Below are 17,967 nucleotides of genomic sequence, written 5' to 3' on the forward strand. Positions count from 1 at the left end.
GAGTTGTAGAGGGTGAGGGTTTTAAGAACATGTTACATGTTTGTGAACCTAGATTTCAAGTCCCGTCTCGCTTCACAATTGCAAGAGATGTCTTAAACCTTTATAAAAAAGAAAAGATAAGGTTGAAAAATTATTTAGCTGGTAATCGCCAAAGAGTTAGTCTCACCACAGACACATGGTCATCTCGCCAAAATCTTAACTATATGTGTCTCACAGCACATTATATAGATAATGAATGGAGATTACAGAAGAAAATTCTGAATTTTTGCACAATTGTAAATCACAAGGGTGACACAATTGGAAGGGCAATTGAGACATGTCTATTAGAGTGGGAAATTGAGAAGGTGTTGACTATGACAGTTGATAATGCAAGCTCAAATGATCTTGCTGTTGCATATTTGTCAAAAAAAGTGAATGATTGGAATGGTTCAATATTGAATGGTGAAAATATGCACATGAGGTGTAGTGCACACATACTAAATCTCATTGTGAAGGAGGGTCTAGAAGATTATCACGAGTCAATCACTAGAATTCGTAATGTGGTGAGATATGTTAAGTCTTCTCCGGCGAGGTCCCAAAAGCTTAAGGCATGTGCAGAGCGAGTAAAAATTTCTTCACATAAGGGGTTATGTCTAGATGTTCAAACAAGGTGGAATTCTACTTATTTAATGTTAGAAGTTGCAGAAAAATATCAAAAAGCTTTTGAGTGCTTAGAGGAGCAAGATACACAATATGTTCGTGAATTTTGTATGGATGAAAATAAAAGGCTCCCACCTCATTGGATTGGAATTATGCACGTGGCTTTATTAAGTTTTTGAAAGTCTTTTATGATGCAACTTTAGAATTTTCTGGTACTTTGTATGTAACTTCAAATTTGTTTTTGAAACAACTCTGTGTGGTTCATGCTCAATTGCAAAGATGGAGTCAAAGCAAAGATGTCTTTCTTAAGTTGGTGGCTGAGAATATGCAGAAGAAGTATGATAATATTGGGGAAGCTATCAAAAAATGAATATTTATTTGTTTGTTGCTGCTTTACTTGATCCACGTTTCAAGGAACGTTATTTGCAATATTGTTTTGCTTTGTTATGTGGTGAAGAAAAAGCTAGTGAGATGACAAGTAAAGTGAAAAGCAAGTTGCATGAATTGTATGACCAGTATAAATTGCTTTACAATGATAGTGCAACATATAATATGGATGAGACAATTAATCCAAATGAGATGGAGATTGACAATAATGAAGTAGATTTTGCTACTGTATTCACTACTGGGTTCATGAAACTTGTGGAGGAAACAGATGGTGTAGAGTCCAAAACAGAACTTGACAGGTACTTCATTGAAACATGTGAGAATCCCAAAAATGATAACTTTGATCTCTTGGGTTGGTGGAAGATGAACTCTGAAAAATATAAGATTTTGTCTTGTATAGCAAGAGATGTTTTGGCAATACCTGTCTCTACTGTAGCATCAGAATCAACATTTAGTACTGGTGGTCGTATTCTCGATCCATATAGGAGTTCATTATCCCCGAGAACAGTGGAGGCACTTATTTGCACACAAAATTGGTTACATTCTTCACCAAAAACTGGTATTCTTGAGATCACAGATGATATTGAAGACATTGAATCAGGTAAATATTATTTCAAGATAACTTTCATATTTTAAATTAATTAGTACTGGTTTTATTATATTTATCTTAATATGATATTTTCTTCTTTGTAGAAATTTTGGGTCCTACATCAAAACTTACATTGAATGAAAATTGATGTGGATGATTGCATTCTCTCTAACATGGAAGGATTGATGGACCTCGAAGCCTAAAGAGTTCTCTGAGTTTTTTTTTGGTTAACTTTAGTTTTTTTTTAAAAATATTAAAGAATGGTTGTAGTTCTTAATGTAATGTTGTTTTTAAATTTCATGTTGTATCTTCGGATTGAATTTTGAATTATGAATTATATGTAATGAAAAACTAAAGTTTTTTTGCAATGATTATATTTTCATACAAACCGATCATCCAATCCAATCCAATCCAATGTACATTGGATTGGATTGGATTGGATCCTAACATCTAATCATATTGGATTGGATTGTAAAATCTGTAATCCAATAAAAAATTGGATTGGATTGGATTGTTAAGAAACCATTGGTTTCGACCCGATGCTCAGCCCTAGGGTTTGCAAACAAAGACCTCAACTACTGAGGTAAATGCCCATTGTTCATAAAAAAAATTAAAAAAACATTTTAAAGATAAGCATTTAGGCTTATTCTTTATACAGCGCATTTCAAGTGATTTTTCATAAAGTACTTGAATTTTTAATAAAATTTCGAAATGCTTCAAAGAAAACGCTTATGAGTAAAGTGCTTCATGCATAATTTAGTTCAAGTGATTACCTATTAAATCATTAGATGTGAAAGTAGACGAGAGGGATGAGATGTAAAATTGATGAAAATAGATGCATATTGTTGTTGATGAAAGTATGATGAGCTATGTATTTCAATTGTTCATTCTACAAAATAACGCTCCCATAAAAACAAACAATGTTGTTGAATTGCACCAAACATGGGAGGATGGGCCTTCCACAAAATCGGGAAGAGGACACATTCAAGGCCCATTAGATAAAATGGACTTTAAATTGGAGTCCAACAAGGAGACGAACTTTCCTTGTTATATTGCATTGGGTCCAAAAGGGAGTAAAAAAAACATATGAAAAAACGAAATGCGACCACAGTGGGAGTCGAACCCACGACCTTTTGATCCGAAGTCAAACGCGCTAATCCACTGCGCTATGCGGTCAAGTTGTTAGGTTTGTAGCTCTTAATATATATAAGCATGCTATTCGTTTAGACCTGATCAGGTCCAGAAGTGCGCCTAATGCCGAGTTGATTGTTCTTCTTGCTAGAGCTCATGCGTACATAGATCTTTTATATAATTGACCCCCCCAAAAATGAAATTTAACAGTTTTTTTTAGTTCATGTGCAGCTTTTGATTCTTGGTAAAACTCAAGTATTTACGTGTATTGATTTTGTTTCATAATTCGGTTTGAACTATATTATAGAGTTGAGTATGCCATGCAATAATTGAGTTTTTGTTAGTTTATGTGCAGCTCTCAATCTCTGTAATAAGGTTGTGTATGTCGTGCATTAATTGAGTTTTCAGAAAATTTCTCAACTCCATCTCTACTAGTAGTGCTATCAGTGATCAATTCGGATCGCCTTCAACTTATAAATTTTGTTGAATTTCTTGAAGTTGTCAAAATCTCAAGATCATACCTATTTCAAACTCTAGGGCCTTAGCACTTTCCAAGCAATTCAATTGCACAACACTTGGAATATGCATGTATTCATTACCATGTGATGAGGACCAATCCACATTCTTACTTTTCACAAGAACTTTATGCTTAAATTGAGAAGCATCTCACAGTGACCAAATTCCCATGGACCATATGGAGATTTATGCTTAAATTGAGAAGCATCTCACAGTGATCAAATCCCCATCGACCATATCCTTCATATGGTATGGGGACAAAATCTTATAAAGAAATCCTATACCATTTAAAAATTATAAACACACCAAAAAAAAAATCCCAAATCAACAGTTGTCAATTTTTTCAATTTATTAGCTGTTTTTTAGTTTATTTGTGTGTGTTAAATACCTATATTGCCCTTATACTATGGATTTGAGAGAGAAAAATCAGATCTGCCAAAAAACCAAATTAGATTTATTTTTTCCTTTCTCGCTGGTGCTTTCTCTAGTGTTGGAGCAAGAGGAGCTTCCATTGAAGCTCAGTCTCAAGTCCAACTATATTATTCTTCATCTTTAATCTACAATCTTCAATATTTCACCCTCGATTTCTTGTTCTAAAATCGTGCTTCTATTGATTTTATTTTTTTTCCGAATTGTTCAAGACCTCAAACGAACCTAGATAAGATGCTCTTAGCTCTACTCCTCATCTTCGAGCTCTACTCCTCTTTCGCCACGTCATCGTCGTCGTTGTCGTCATCATCGTCATCGTCGTTTGGTTTGGACTTGAGATTTTTTATCTTTTGCTTCAATTATGTGTTTCTCTTCGGATTTGAGTTGATTTTCGAAATGTATTTTAAGTTTTGATGATCAATTTATCTTTTGTTATTATTTCAGTTATGGATCTCATTTTTGTTTAATGATGTACTTCTATGACAGAGTATTAACATTATACTTCTATAATAAAGTATTAACAATGTACTTTTATGACATAATAGTATTAACAATCTGGGCTCAGCTTGTTATAAGTTGGTCTGGTTTGTTCTTTCGTCATCTTTTCTTTGTTGGACATGTATTAGAAATAGCAACATGACAAGCATTAATGAATATGACAGTAAACTAGCAGTGTTATTACCTTAGACTGGAACATTACAGGGGTAGACATGCATTAGAAATAGGATGTCATAGGAAACTAGCAGTGTTATTACCCTAGACCGGAACATTACAGGGGTAGATATGCATTAGAAATACGATGTCATAGAAACTAGCGGTGTTATTACCCTAAACTGGAACATTACAGGGGTAGATATGCATTAGAAATAGGATGTCATAGGAAACTAGCAGTGTTATTACCCTAGACTAGAACATTACAGAGGTAGACATGCATTAGAAATAGGATGTCATAGGAAACTAGTATTGTTATTACCCTAGACTAGAACATTACAGCCATTAATCAACATGACAGTAAACTAGCAATGTTATTACCCTAGACTAGAACATTACAAGGGTAGACATGCATTAGAAATAGGATGTCATAGGGAACTAACAGTGTTATTACCCTAGACTGGAACATTACAGGGGTAGACATACATTAGAAATAAGATGTCATAGGAAACTAGCAGTGTTATTACCCTAGACTGAAACATTACAGCCATTAATCAACATGACAGTAAACTAGCAGTGTTATTACCTTAGACTGGAACATTACAACCATTAATCAACATGACAATAAAGGTGTGGAACATTTGCTTGGGCCCAAATTTAGCACGCCAAAAACAAAAGCCCACACCATCTCCTGGGCCGCTTGTATCAGACGACCTCAAGCCCATCAGCACGACCCAGCCTATTAAATGAGCGGCCAGGCCAAAATCACGGCCCAAAACATTAAAGGGCTTGTGAACAATAGGAATCAGAAAAAACTTGGGCCTCGAAGAAATCCAAAATTAGGCCCAAAAGCAAATTAGACTCAAGCTGGCCTTCAAAACGAAACAGTCCCACGTGATCCCTGACTTGGAGGAGTCAATAATTTCGGCTGAAAACTGGAAATAGAACAGGAGCAGGTATAAAAGAAGAAAAAATCTAAAGTAGCTTGCTACCAGAAGATTAGAACCCGCTTAATTTATCTAAAAGATATTCTGATATTTTGGAGGAATACCATTTTCGAGGATAAGCAGACTCTGTTTTTATAAAAAGAGAGATAAGCGGGAAACATGAAACTGTCCAAAAGCTGAGAGCCAGCCATCTCCAAGACTCCAGACCTTTTGCAGAAGCAGGTGGAATGGAAGAACAGGCAGGGCACTCCATCAAAAATACAGAAGTGGTCACCTCAGGAACTAATCGTTGAGTGCTTACTCGCCAGAAAATGGATAGAACCCCTGTTTATTTCATTTTAAAATTAAAAGATCTTTTGATTACTTGCCGCCCATTCTCGGAGGAACACTTCCTATATATACAAGAGAGGGTGAATAGAGCAAAGACAATCAATCAACCAATCAACCAAAACTCAGTCAAAAGACAAACACTCAAATGATCACTTGATCACAAAATCCTAAACAAGTTCCAACAGACTTCGAGCCTGAAATATTCAAAAGCTTGCCAACAAGCTTGCAGAATCATCCTGTCTTCTCCCAGCAAAGACAAGTTTAAATCGCTACCTCTGGTTTGAATCCCAGTTCACTAGTCAACAATAACGAGATTTCTCTCGTTACAAATTTGGTTTAATACAAGCCAAGCTAAGCAGAGTTTCGAGTTTTCTCAAATATGAAAAACTCAACAAATTTGTGAAGAGCCCTGACTAAGCAGCACAGGTATTACAGCCCACTTCCAGCTCGAGTCCAGCCACTTCTGCCCCTTTCAGACTGGAGAAGTCCTAGTTCTGCCCATCCAAAAACCTTCCAGGGTTCGAAATAGATTAAGCTCTGCCAAACTCAAGATTTGGTATCGATTTACAGCTGAAGCCTAACAGTTGAAGTTGTTAAAAGTCCAGTCCAGCACAGGCGTATCCAGTCCAGCCCAGAACAGAGGCAACTATCCAGACAGAAATGGAAGCGCAGCCCTCTCCTTGTCCTTGTATAGTCAGTTTTTCCCTTTTTGAGTCTTGTAAAAGGGAGTTCTGCCTGAAATTGGTTCAATCTATCATCTTTCATTCTGGCCAGAACTGCTGGTTTTTATACTGAGATAAATTGTAAAAGTCCTTACCAGTCTAAGGCATAGAAAAGAACTTACTTGGGAGATATTCCTCACCCAAATTCACAATCGTTTGGTAAAAGTTAATAACTTGGGGCGCAAGTTATTTTACCATAAGTCTGTTAGGGTTGAAAAATTGCTAACAGTGGCACGCTCAACACATAAAGAAAGTTAATTCACTGACCAAAACATGGTCTTTGAATTAATGGGGAACTTTGCCCTGTCATCTCAGGAAGTAAACTAAAACGGGTGAACAACATTATAGTCATTAATCAGCATGACACGTAAATGAAGCTATGGTTTTCAAGACGTTTTGTTTGAAATGAATTGTTTGAGTTTTTTTATAAAATTGGGTTGGGCTTGTTTTGGGTGCTATTTAAGTTTTTTGTGTTTGGCTTCTTTTTTAAGTTGATCAATGACAGTCATATAATTTATGGGAAGTTAAACAACAATTTCTTATATAGTAAATGAGTTTTGGGTGTGTTTCTAAAGTGCATTCCATGTGGGATTTTTTTATAATTTCAACCCCTATTTTGTGTATATTAGTGAAGCTCCCTTATTTAAATGGGTTTCTTCGATATAAGTCCATTTTCATCAAGATATAATAGATGCAGTCCACATGCTCTCTCTTTTCAATTGCAGTCCAGTCTCACTAATTAAGCAATTAGTATGTTCATAATTATTTACAAATTTACAGGATATGCCACTATCATAAATGGAATTATATGAAAACACTTTCCTAAAATTCAGTGTTTCCTTATATATATGTGTATGTGTATGCATTTCCTTATATATATAATGCGTTTTCCTTGTATATACATGTACCTGCCTTACAGGTAAGTGTTTTTTTCTTGAGTTTTCTTAAGCAGTTTTTTCTGGAGCTTCATATTTATATACATACGTACCTGTCTTCCATGTAATAGTGTTTTTTTTTTTTGTTTTTCCAAAGAAATTTTGTATGGATTTTTATCTCAGTTAAGTTTAAAGATCCATACCAAGATATTATATGAGTTCAATTACCTGGGCTAGAGGGTATAACTACCTAGACTATAGGTAATTTATGGATTTAATTACCTGGACCAAAGGTAATTTATGAGTTTAATTACCTGCATATTGCATATGAGGTGTATGCATAGGTACTTTACCTATTGTTAAGGTATGAAATTTTTATGAATTCTTATTACAAATTTTGATGTCAGTATATCTTGGGAAAATTTCAGAATTCAATAAATAGATTTGCAATTAAATTAAAATCAAATATGATAATTAATGTTCTACAAATCAATAACTTACCAGTTTTACGAATTCATAATTTACCTTATTTATGTTTTAGGTGCATAACTGGAACAAAAAATAAATAATAAATAAAAGTATATATCAATAAATTGAAAAGGGCATGTAATCTTATGTGGCACAAAAGTCAAAGGACTTGGATCAACAACAATTTCTATGTGGATTGCACCCAATATCTCTCCTCATAATTGGACTTATGCCAAATTTTCTATATTTTAATTGCATTTAAGTGTAAGATGCACACATATATATAGATGCAAAGGTGCGTCACTTCATTATTTCTCATTAATTCATTAATGGAGAATCCTTAGTAGGCACCGCCCGAATGTATCAAATCACAATGATATATAATAGCGTCATTTACACTCCTAAACTATCACGATAGTTGGTCTAATTATTATTTTGGTCAATTTAGCACTCTTCTTTATAGATAGTCAATTTTGCACATATCATTAAATTTGATGCAATTTCATCTAAATTGTTGTCCAAAAAGTAACGTGAACAAGATGTGAAGTTGCTTAAGAGGGTAAACTAATTATTCAAATGATTGGTCCCCCTTCCCTAAAAAATAATGGTAGATTCAAGATTCAGTACTCATTAAAAAAAAATTTAGAGTGCTAAATTGACGAAAAAATTAACCACGGGATCGTGATAGTTTTCGCGGGTAAATCTATACTGTATTATTGAATTGATAAAGATGATAATGGATTAAGTAAAATCAAGTCTGAATGCATGAATTTTTTTAATATAATTAATATCAGATTATGTATAATTAGAGCATATCATTGTTGAAAATGGCCATATATACATTTGATGAGAAGAATGTGACAAAAATTAAAAATTGTTGGGAACTGAAAGTCATTTTTATGTTGAATTTCGGTGACAACTCAAAAGTTTCAATCACATCGCCATCGAATCCAAACTACTCATCACAAATTTTAATATCACATCGCCATCGAATCCAAATTTTTCATCACAAAATTCATTATCATGTACTACTTTTGATTTACGTGTACGGATGAGAGAATTTAAACAGTCGAAGAAGGGGAAAACTTATCAAAACAATTCATTTCTTCAAATCTTAAGAAAGCGAAACTAATTGAGTTGTTGGTTTCAAATTCTTGCTATGTCTCATTCGTACATAGACAATTCTTTTATATAATTGACCCCCCGAAAAAGAAATTTAACAGTTTTTTTTTTTGGTTTTATATGCAGCTTTTGATTCTTGGTAAAACTCAAGTATTTATGTATATTGATCTCGTTTCATAGTTCGGTTTGGACTATATTATATAGTTGAGTTCAAACCAGTTATTATGAGTTACGCTACTTTATTTAATTTGATCAATCCAGTACCAGCATTTATAAGTTCACCAAACAAAGGTTTTTGAACATTAGTTAAATCTAACTGAAATTAGTTACTTAATCTCGTGCATGGGATAAAGTCGGTTTATCTTGTTAATTACTTGGTGTCCGGAAAGTCAAATATATGCATGCAGCATTTCCTTGCGTGCATGTCAAGACTTTCTCTGGGGAGAAGCTCTGCATTCAAATTACAAATACATGGCATGCCTTATAGTTTAACGTCACATGTTCACAACTGATATTTGACAGCTGGACTTTGACATGTATACATCGCCTATGATCTTAGACTTTGTTGGCCATCCCTATATATGAAAGCTTGTAAATTAAGTATATAGGTATAGCTACCACTTTTCTCCTCCATTTATCTTCAACGCCCTTATTCCTCTGCCACGAATGACCATATATTGTGCATCATTTTGTCCAAGATTGCAGAATAGATTTCAATTAACCACCTATAATCGGTGTATCTAGCTCACTGAATTAAGCAGTGGCGGAACTAAAAGTCATGCCTCTTTTTGAAAATGACTCCAACCTGAGGGGGTGAGGGGTATTGAAATGAATAAACACTATCTAATTTCTAATATAAATATTTGGATCACCTCATTGCACTTTCCACATGCGATCGAATAAACACTGTGATGTTTACAGTCCAACAGCAAAATCTTTCATTGTTTCACTTTGCCTTTCACACAAATACTTATAATTAGGGTTAATTAATTACAATTATACAAATATAAGCAACTTGCACTGCATATGCGCGTTGAAAGACTTAGCAATTCAACCAAGGTGGTTGGTGTGAGTGGTTCGGCACTCTCATTCCTTAAGAGAGGTCAGGGGTTCGATCCATGCTCTCATACGGAGTCATCACTTTGGCCAGCACTTTACCCCTTACGGGCCGACCCGGTATGAGCGGGGATTAGTCTGGGTTGTGGTTAAGGCTTAAAGGTGCCACCCATAGTTGGGGTCCATCCAGGATCATCTCGTGGTTCAGACCAAAAAAAAAAAAAAAAGACTTAGCAATTAATTTCTTTAATGGCATTGGCACATCAAGCCGTCTAAAAAGACCTAGCTTAAAACTATATATGCGTGTGACGCATTTAATTTATTTTCTTCTTTTTTCAGGGAAAGACCCCATGAATATATTTCAGTCCACAAAGATTTAAAATCTGACAGCCGATTTCTACCGCTTTGAGTTCATATGCAAATGAAACTGAGGCAAAATATTTCGAGACTCTCCCCAAGTCAGTCAAACACAAACGGACGCGTCACAATGCCATCGAGATTCTCCTCCCCAAGTCAGTCATGGTGATCAACGGTTTATTCCCATCTGTCACAATACCAGCAAAGGAAAGAAGTTTCAACATGCGTACAGAGATTGAGATGGGTGCATTCCACAGAAAATGAAATAATCTACGGCTTTAAAAATAAAAATAAAAAGGGCAAGATTTCAACTCCCGTCCTTCTATTTTATTGATTAAGAAGGATTTAGATTATCAAATGTGTTAGGACTGATTAAAGATTATTTATCACTCCCCTACCGTTGTGTTTGTCTTTCTAGAAGGAATATTTTGATATTAGATTGGGTTATATTCCACGAGCTTAGATTAATTTGATCTCAGCCCCCAAAAAACTTAATAGACCAAGAAAGATTTCTATAGCTTAGTATAATTATATGTGAAGGATCTCTATGTTTAATTTGTGTATATATGTTGTATAAGTATAGGTACTCTGTATATCAAAACAAGTTTTTTTTTTTCACAATATTAGAACCGCACGGTACCACACTTAAATACTATATGGAAGAAAAATACCACTAAACCAAAACGCGTAGATGATAATAAATAAAATATCCGGCTTGATTCTATCTAATACATACATTAAGCCAAGAGTTATAAAAATAAACTAATTTGTATAAGATCCGTGTAGTCTTTACAAATCACTCAAAGCACGTGGTGAGAGAGTGAGACTCTCTCCTCTCCCTCAAGCCCTAAATCTTCTTAGGATACCAAATCTCAATTATTATTTTTCTAAAATTGCATGCAATACGCGTACTCTTTACCTTAATTAATTCACTGGTGATTCCCCCACTTCCCCACCTGAACTTATGTCCCAAATATTTGTTCGTTTCTCTCCAATTATAAAATTCATATGCAGCCAAATACAAACGAGTTATTTGTAAACCATGTGCTATAATCCTAATTAAATTAAATTAAATTTGCTTATCGATCGTCTAGAATCCATACATATGGAAATCAGCAATAATAATTGATAAATATTCACCGTTGGATGATATATATATCTTCTTGTATCACATGGAAATAAAGGAATAATTAGACTTGCAGTGATCAATCACTTTGATCCATGCATTGTACGGACATTATTAGGAGCCAAACGACACCACTGGATACAAAAAAGGCAACATCATGCATGTCATGACATGAAATCGCGTATGACCAGAGAATAATAAACGAATAATTATGAAAATTATTGTCATATATATGCCAATTAATGTCAGTCCATGTAAATTAATATTTAGGTAAAATTGTAGCAATGGTTCCTGGATTAAGACCAAACTTTACTTTTCATCCCTTATATTGTTAAATTGTTACGGTGATACTTTAATTATGCCTCTACTTTCAGAAATCGTCATTTCCATCATACCAATCAACTTTTCCGTTAAAAATGATGACATGATAATAACAAGTCATACTTGGCATGGGCAAAATGTCTTTTCCAACAAAAAATTTAAAAAATAAATCAAATCTCTCTCTCTCTCCAGCCCATTCCCCCTCCCCACCAATTTATTCACCCACCCAAATTGAAGATTGTGAGATTGGCGATAGCACTGCTTATTAAAGATAAGGGATTAATGGGTCTTTTATAGTTGAACAATCAAAGTTTTCTCGACGGAGATTGAAATTTAGGAGAGAAGTACAACTTGATGCATCTTTGAAGTGGTCTGACATGCTGTTTCATCAAAGATGCAATGGTGATAATTTGGAGACTCCCTCAATGGGCATTAATAGATCAAACAGGCAATTAAGAGTGAATGGCCCAAAGTCCAATGGTCGGCATAGTGGTCCTAAGTTTACTGAGAAGTTACTCTCCTCCAGCAACCGGAGGAGTGACAGATATGACTTCCATTATTGCAGCTGTAACAAAAATACTGAATATAGAGCAAAGGTGGGCGTGAGATTGCTCGGCTAACTTTCTGTCTAATCCTTTTGCCGCTTCTTCCCAGCCCCAAATTTCTTTGCCGAACTGTCGTTTTGACCATATCTGGGGTGGAGGATGGTGGCTGGGGTTCTGGGATTGCGGGCTACGGTAGAGGGTGGCTGTGGGATTGGTTTGAGGGTTGGAGCTTGCAGGTAGTAGTGATGGGTGATGGGTGATGGGGGAAGAAGAAATCGTCGGGGGAAGAGAGAGAGAGAGCGCACAGGAGGGGAGGAAAGAATGAGAGAGAGAGAGAGAAAAAAAATTATGAATTTCCCAATTTACCTTTAATTTTGACAAAAAATTTAACTAAGTTAATAGAAAAACCAATGATGCAACATGAGATCTAATTGAAACACTACCGTAACAATTTAATAATATGAGAGACGAAAAGTAGAGTTTAGTTTTAGTCCCAGGACCGTTGCTACAATTTTACCTAATATTTATTTCATAATAAGAATGTAAATAATATTAAAGTACATAATCAACTAGTTTTGTTGTGCATGATGCATAATCACCACGTGCTGGACGATAATGATTTTTCATATAGAAGTTTCTATTTATTGTTTATTTTCTTCAGTTTTATTTTCTGTTTAATTTTGTTGGATAGCTGCAACTTGCAACATATGCACCCGCGCTTTTCATGGGTTGAACAAAACTTGACTATGGAAAAAAAGTGAACCTATACATATATTTATTATGTGCATGATCAAATTGTCTATTAAATTAAATTTTCAATTTTAGTGATCATTGGTTTGTGGAAGTCTATCATAATAATAATTACCAAGACCGACTTGGTTATTTTTGTCCAAATAATACTACTTGGCCACGGAGAAATTTTTATATATTCTGGGTACACGAGCTGGTTGGTGTACTAGAGAATATTTTCATATGTCTCGTGTGTATTGGATGATACACCAACCAGCTATCATACAAAAATTATTCTTGACCATGGGGTTCGAAATAATGATGCAACGAAATTAATTACATATTGGAGTTGACATATGGGCATGGAAGATTGCTAGTCCTAGCAATATTATTTTGGATCCCATTCCAAGGCATCCACCATAGTTTATATGATGGTATAAAGTGGGAATTATTAACTAATAACAATTCTGACGACTAATCTCATTTAATGATTAAAAGCATATTATTTCAACCTTCCACGGCACACCATACGCTTTAGGTCTCGCGAGAAAAGTTTTCCAAACATTCGAGAAGGCGCGTATGTTTGTAAGGACTTATAATTTCTAGTGATAAAACAACATATACATTTTTACGTTCACAATGAGAGTTCAAAAAGAAGCGTGCTCAAATGGCGCACTTCTTTAATAAAGTTTGTACTTAGTTTTGTTTTGTTTTTAGCGAAAGTTGGAACCAAGAAATTTTTAATGGGTGGGCTAGCTAAAGTTATTAGCTTAAAATCTAACGAACTTTTTTTTATGGGTGCTTAATGTTTCTGTAGTTTTATAGAAAAAATATATATACATTGGAATAAAATAGTAAAAGGTAGAGAGTTAAAATCATGAGTGTTTATTAAGAGATTATGTTTCTTAATTGAGCAAATAAATTAAATATAAGATGATTATAGGTCTATAAAGTTGAGTGAACAATAGTAACTAGGCTACATTTGAGTGGGCTACTAAGCTTTTATGAGGTGAATAACATTAAAATACATGTAATATATTTTAATTTTAAAAAGGGCTACCTGGGCTACAACCTATGGTAGCCCTCTCCCTAGTTCCGTCAGTGCAAAGTTAGGAAGAGGAGGGAAGAACTCACACACAAGGGTAGGGTACCATGGGGACTTAAACTCAGAACAACTTGGAAGCACACCAAAAGGTGTAGGTCAATCCAACTCAAGATAGATTTGCTTGCTTCATAAGTCATATCGCTTTTCTCTTTCAAATTATTTGGTCTTTTTGTTTCGTCCTCCACGAACTTTCTGAGCTTATTCTTAAGTTTTGAATGTGTCTGAAATTAAGGCATAATGATACGTATCAGACTTTCCTCGAATTTTATGCACTCCAATTCACTATTTTCTTCCTCAAAATCATTTCGGAGAAAACGACATGCCTTATACAGATTATTAAGTTATACGACGAGGGTTTCTGATATGATATATTCGCTTACGTCCCATATGCATGTAAGGGTTCCTTTTTCAACATTAACTACCCCACTAAACACCCAAAACTCAGGGTCAGCCACACTAAACTAGTAAGATAATAAATATTATATCACTTTTCTCGTTAATCAAGCAGACGAACAAACAAAAAGCCAACATTAATTACTGATTCTTTTTCTTAATTAATATAATGTTGTGTTTAACTTGTACCGTTTGTAGGCTCTCTCCTGATTTCTTTGAATAATTTGTGTCTTATTGCGAACGAGCAGGCTAAGCTACATCATATGCTCAGAGTCTGATATTGTCGTTTAATTTGTCAATGGGACGCGTCACGGTCAAATCCGTGCCTTGTTTTTTTTATGACTCTCTCCACTTTTAAAGTCAAAACTCACCTTCTCCTTCTCCAAGCAACGGCGTCGTTCCTCCATCTCCCTCTATATATACCCCCTCCCACTCACCAGTCCCAACCAGAAAACCAAAGCCTCTCCCTCCAAATCCCACACACAACAACATAGCCACCAATTTTCTCGAGAAACAAACAGAAAGTAGAGAGCTCAGACCTGAGAGAAAATCTAATCCAAGCCAATCCAATCCAATCCAGTACTAATTATCTTCAAATTGAAAATGCCAAAAAAAGGAATGAGGAGCCTGTTCTTTCACTCCAAATCGCAGTCGTTCGCCGCCTACTCTTCTTCCCCTTCTAGACCCTCCTCCGTCTCATTCCCAACCCCACAGCGTGTCCCCGTAACGAACTTCACCGACCCAATGATAGAGGATATCATCGGGAACGCCGCCGTTTTGGTCATGAAGTGGAACCCGGAGACTTCGACATACGCCAAGGTCACCTCTCTCTTCTACGAGAGCAAAAAGGAAGCGCAGCAGTTTATCAGGTGCGTGACGGAGCTCCAGAAGGCCATGCACTTCCTCGTCTCGGAGGACCCCACCTCCGAGAAAATCGTACACGCGCAGAGCCTCATGGAGATCGCAATGAAGCGGTTGCAGAAAGAGTTCTACCAGATCCTATCCATGAACCGAGCCCATTTAGACCCGGAATCGATCTCGACCCGGTCCAGATCCTCCGTCACGTCTGCCCGGTCCAGCACCTCCGATTACGACGGCGGCGGCGCCACCACAGACGACGACGTGCGATTCGCTGGAGAATCCATCTCCGAAGTCGAGCACGTCTCGTCGATCCCCATGGCGGACTTGAAATCCATAGCCGAGTGTATGATCTCCTCCGGTTACGCCAAAGAGTGCGTTCACATCTACAAGATTATCAGAAAATCTATCGTCGACGAGGGAATGTACAAGCTAGGAGTTGAGAGATTGAGCTCTTCGCAGATCCACAAGATGGACAGGGAGGTTCTTGATTTGAGAATCAGGAGCTGGTTGAATGCGGTGAAGATGTCAATCTCCACGCTCTTCGACGGAGAGCGAATCCTGTGCGATCACGTGTTCGCATCCTCCGCCTCCATCAGAGAGTCTTGCTTCACGCACATATCTCGTGAAGCCGCGACTTTACTCTTCTGCTTCCCTCAAGTTCTAGTCGCGAAGAGCAAGAAAAGCTCGTCGTCTCTAGAAGTGTTTCGCCTTCTCGATATGTACACTTCGATCTCCGAGCGCTGGCCAGAGATCGACTCCATCTTCTCGTTCGAGTCCACTGCTGCCGTCCGATCTCAGGCGCTCAACTCTCTCATTAAACTCAGCGAGTCGGTCAGATCAATGCTCTCCGATTTTGAGTCAACGATCCAGAAAGACTCGTCGAAATCGGTCGCTCCCGGCGGCGGCGTCCACGATCTCACTCTCTGCGTGATGAATTACCTCTCTCTCCTTACCGACTACAGCAACGTCCTCGTCGACATTGTCACCGACTGGCCTCCGCCGGCGAAATCGTCGCTTCCAGAATCGTACTTCGACAGCCCCCACTCTGAAGACGGTCCGGCGCCGGTGATCTCCCTCCGCATGGCGTGGCTCCTACTCGTCCTCCTCTGCAAGCTCGACGACAAGGCAAAGCACTACAAGGACGTTTCGCTCTCGTACCTCTTCTTAGCGAACAATCTCCAGCACATGATCTCGAAAGTCCGTACATCGAATCTGCAGTACCTTCTCGGCGAGGACTGGATATCGAAGCACGAACGAAAGGTGAGCCAATTCGCAGAAAACTACGAGGGGTTGGCGTGGGGGAAAGTTTTCGCTTCATTGCCCGAAAATCGGACGGCCGAGATTTCTCCGGAGGAAGCGAGACTGATCTTCCGAAACTTCAATTTCAGCTTCGAGGAAGCGCATCGGAAACAGAGGACGAGTGTCGTACCGGACCGGAAACTCCGAGAAGAGATGCAGGTGTCCATAGCGAAAAAGCTGGTGTCGGCTTACAGGGAGTTTTACGACGCCCATAGGCTGACGGTTGGGGGCGGGAGAAACGTGGCGTTGTATGTCAGATTTACCCCTGAAGATGTTGAAAATCACTTGTCGGACCTGTTTTTCGGGACCATGGACTTGGATGGTTCGTCGCAGTATTCTTCGTCTCATCGGCGGAGTTCGTTGAGACTTTAGAGCTACATCTGAGGTGTTTTGCGGCGACTGTTTTGACTTTACTCGCCGATGTTTTGTACGTGTGTAGAAAACCGCGAATACGTCAGACAGTTGGAATAAGTTAGTTGGTAACGACTTTTTGAAAGACTCTGTAATTTGTACTTATACAATCACCCTTGTATTTCTGTAAATTCAAATTTTGCCCCATATGTTCATATATATATTCCTTTCACATTTTACTTTTTCATAACGAAGAAACTCGCCGACACATTCCTTTATCAATATAAATAAATACGCAATTACTTACAAACTAAGTATTGATTAACCTTATACATTTCACGTGGGTCAAGGCACCGTATCTAAGGCGTCCATATTATAATTCGTCTCATATTCATTTTTTATTATTATAATCCATTTAGCTTAATGAAAAAGTCAAACATAATGATATAATATTATTAACAAATGTGTATGCTAAATGCTACATGTAAATCATAGTTTACCACGCCAGCCGTGGGGTTCTCATGTCTTGGTTGATGCAACTTCACTTTGATTGTGACCCCCAAAAGGCTGGTCCCTAACTTCCTTGGGTTTAGTTGTTAAAACGATGTATACCTTTTCTTCCCTATTTGAAATACATGGTTGTTGGTAGCTGATAGATTTTGTTAAAGCCTCAATTAGTTTTTTTTTAAAATTTTTTAAATACAAGCAATATTGAGAGAGAGAATATTTGCATACATGATCTCAGGTAGTTATTTGAACTAGTTAACTATCACCTATATTAATAGTAAAGCGAGTAAGACGGTGAGCAACTTCATTAGCCTTACGTCGAATATGAGTAAACACATCCGAGTAATCTGGTGTGCAACACTTTATTTGTGTCTTCAATTACCAAAAAAACTTACTTGTAATGGAGATAACACTGTTTTGCTATCCCCAACACATAATGACATGTGGAAAAATTATCTTACGTGTTATTGCGTTATTAACTGAGATAGCAAAAAGTGATATCTCCGTTGCA

At 36.9% G+C, this 17,967-nt stretch overlaps 1 non-coding gene and 1 pseudogene across 1 annotated transcript; one reads left to right on the top strand and one right to left on the bottom strand.

The window, feature by feature from the left end:
* Positions 1-2,717: 2,717 nt before the first annotated feature.
* On the bottom strand, positions 2,718-2,791 carry TRNAR-UCG (transfer RNA arginine (anticodon UCG)). The gene has a single exon. It is a non-coding gene; the product is annotated as a tRNA-Arg (tRNA).
* Positions 2,792-14,868: 12,077 nt separating this feature from the next.
* Positions 14,869-17,199, top strand: LOC148293567 (exocyst complex component EXO70H1 pseudogene; annotated as a pseudogene).
* Positions 17,200-17,967: the final 768 nt, after the last annotated feature.

Source organism: Prunus avium, chromosome 6 (genome assembly GCF_965620075.1).
Source record: "Prunus avium chromosome 6, drPruAviu1.hap1.1, whole genome shotgun sequence".
Classification (NCBI taxonomy): domain Eukaryota; kingdom Viridiplantae; phylum Streptophyta; class Magnoliopsida; order Rosales; family Rosaceae; genus Prunus; species Prunus avium.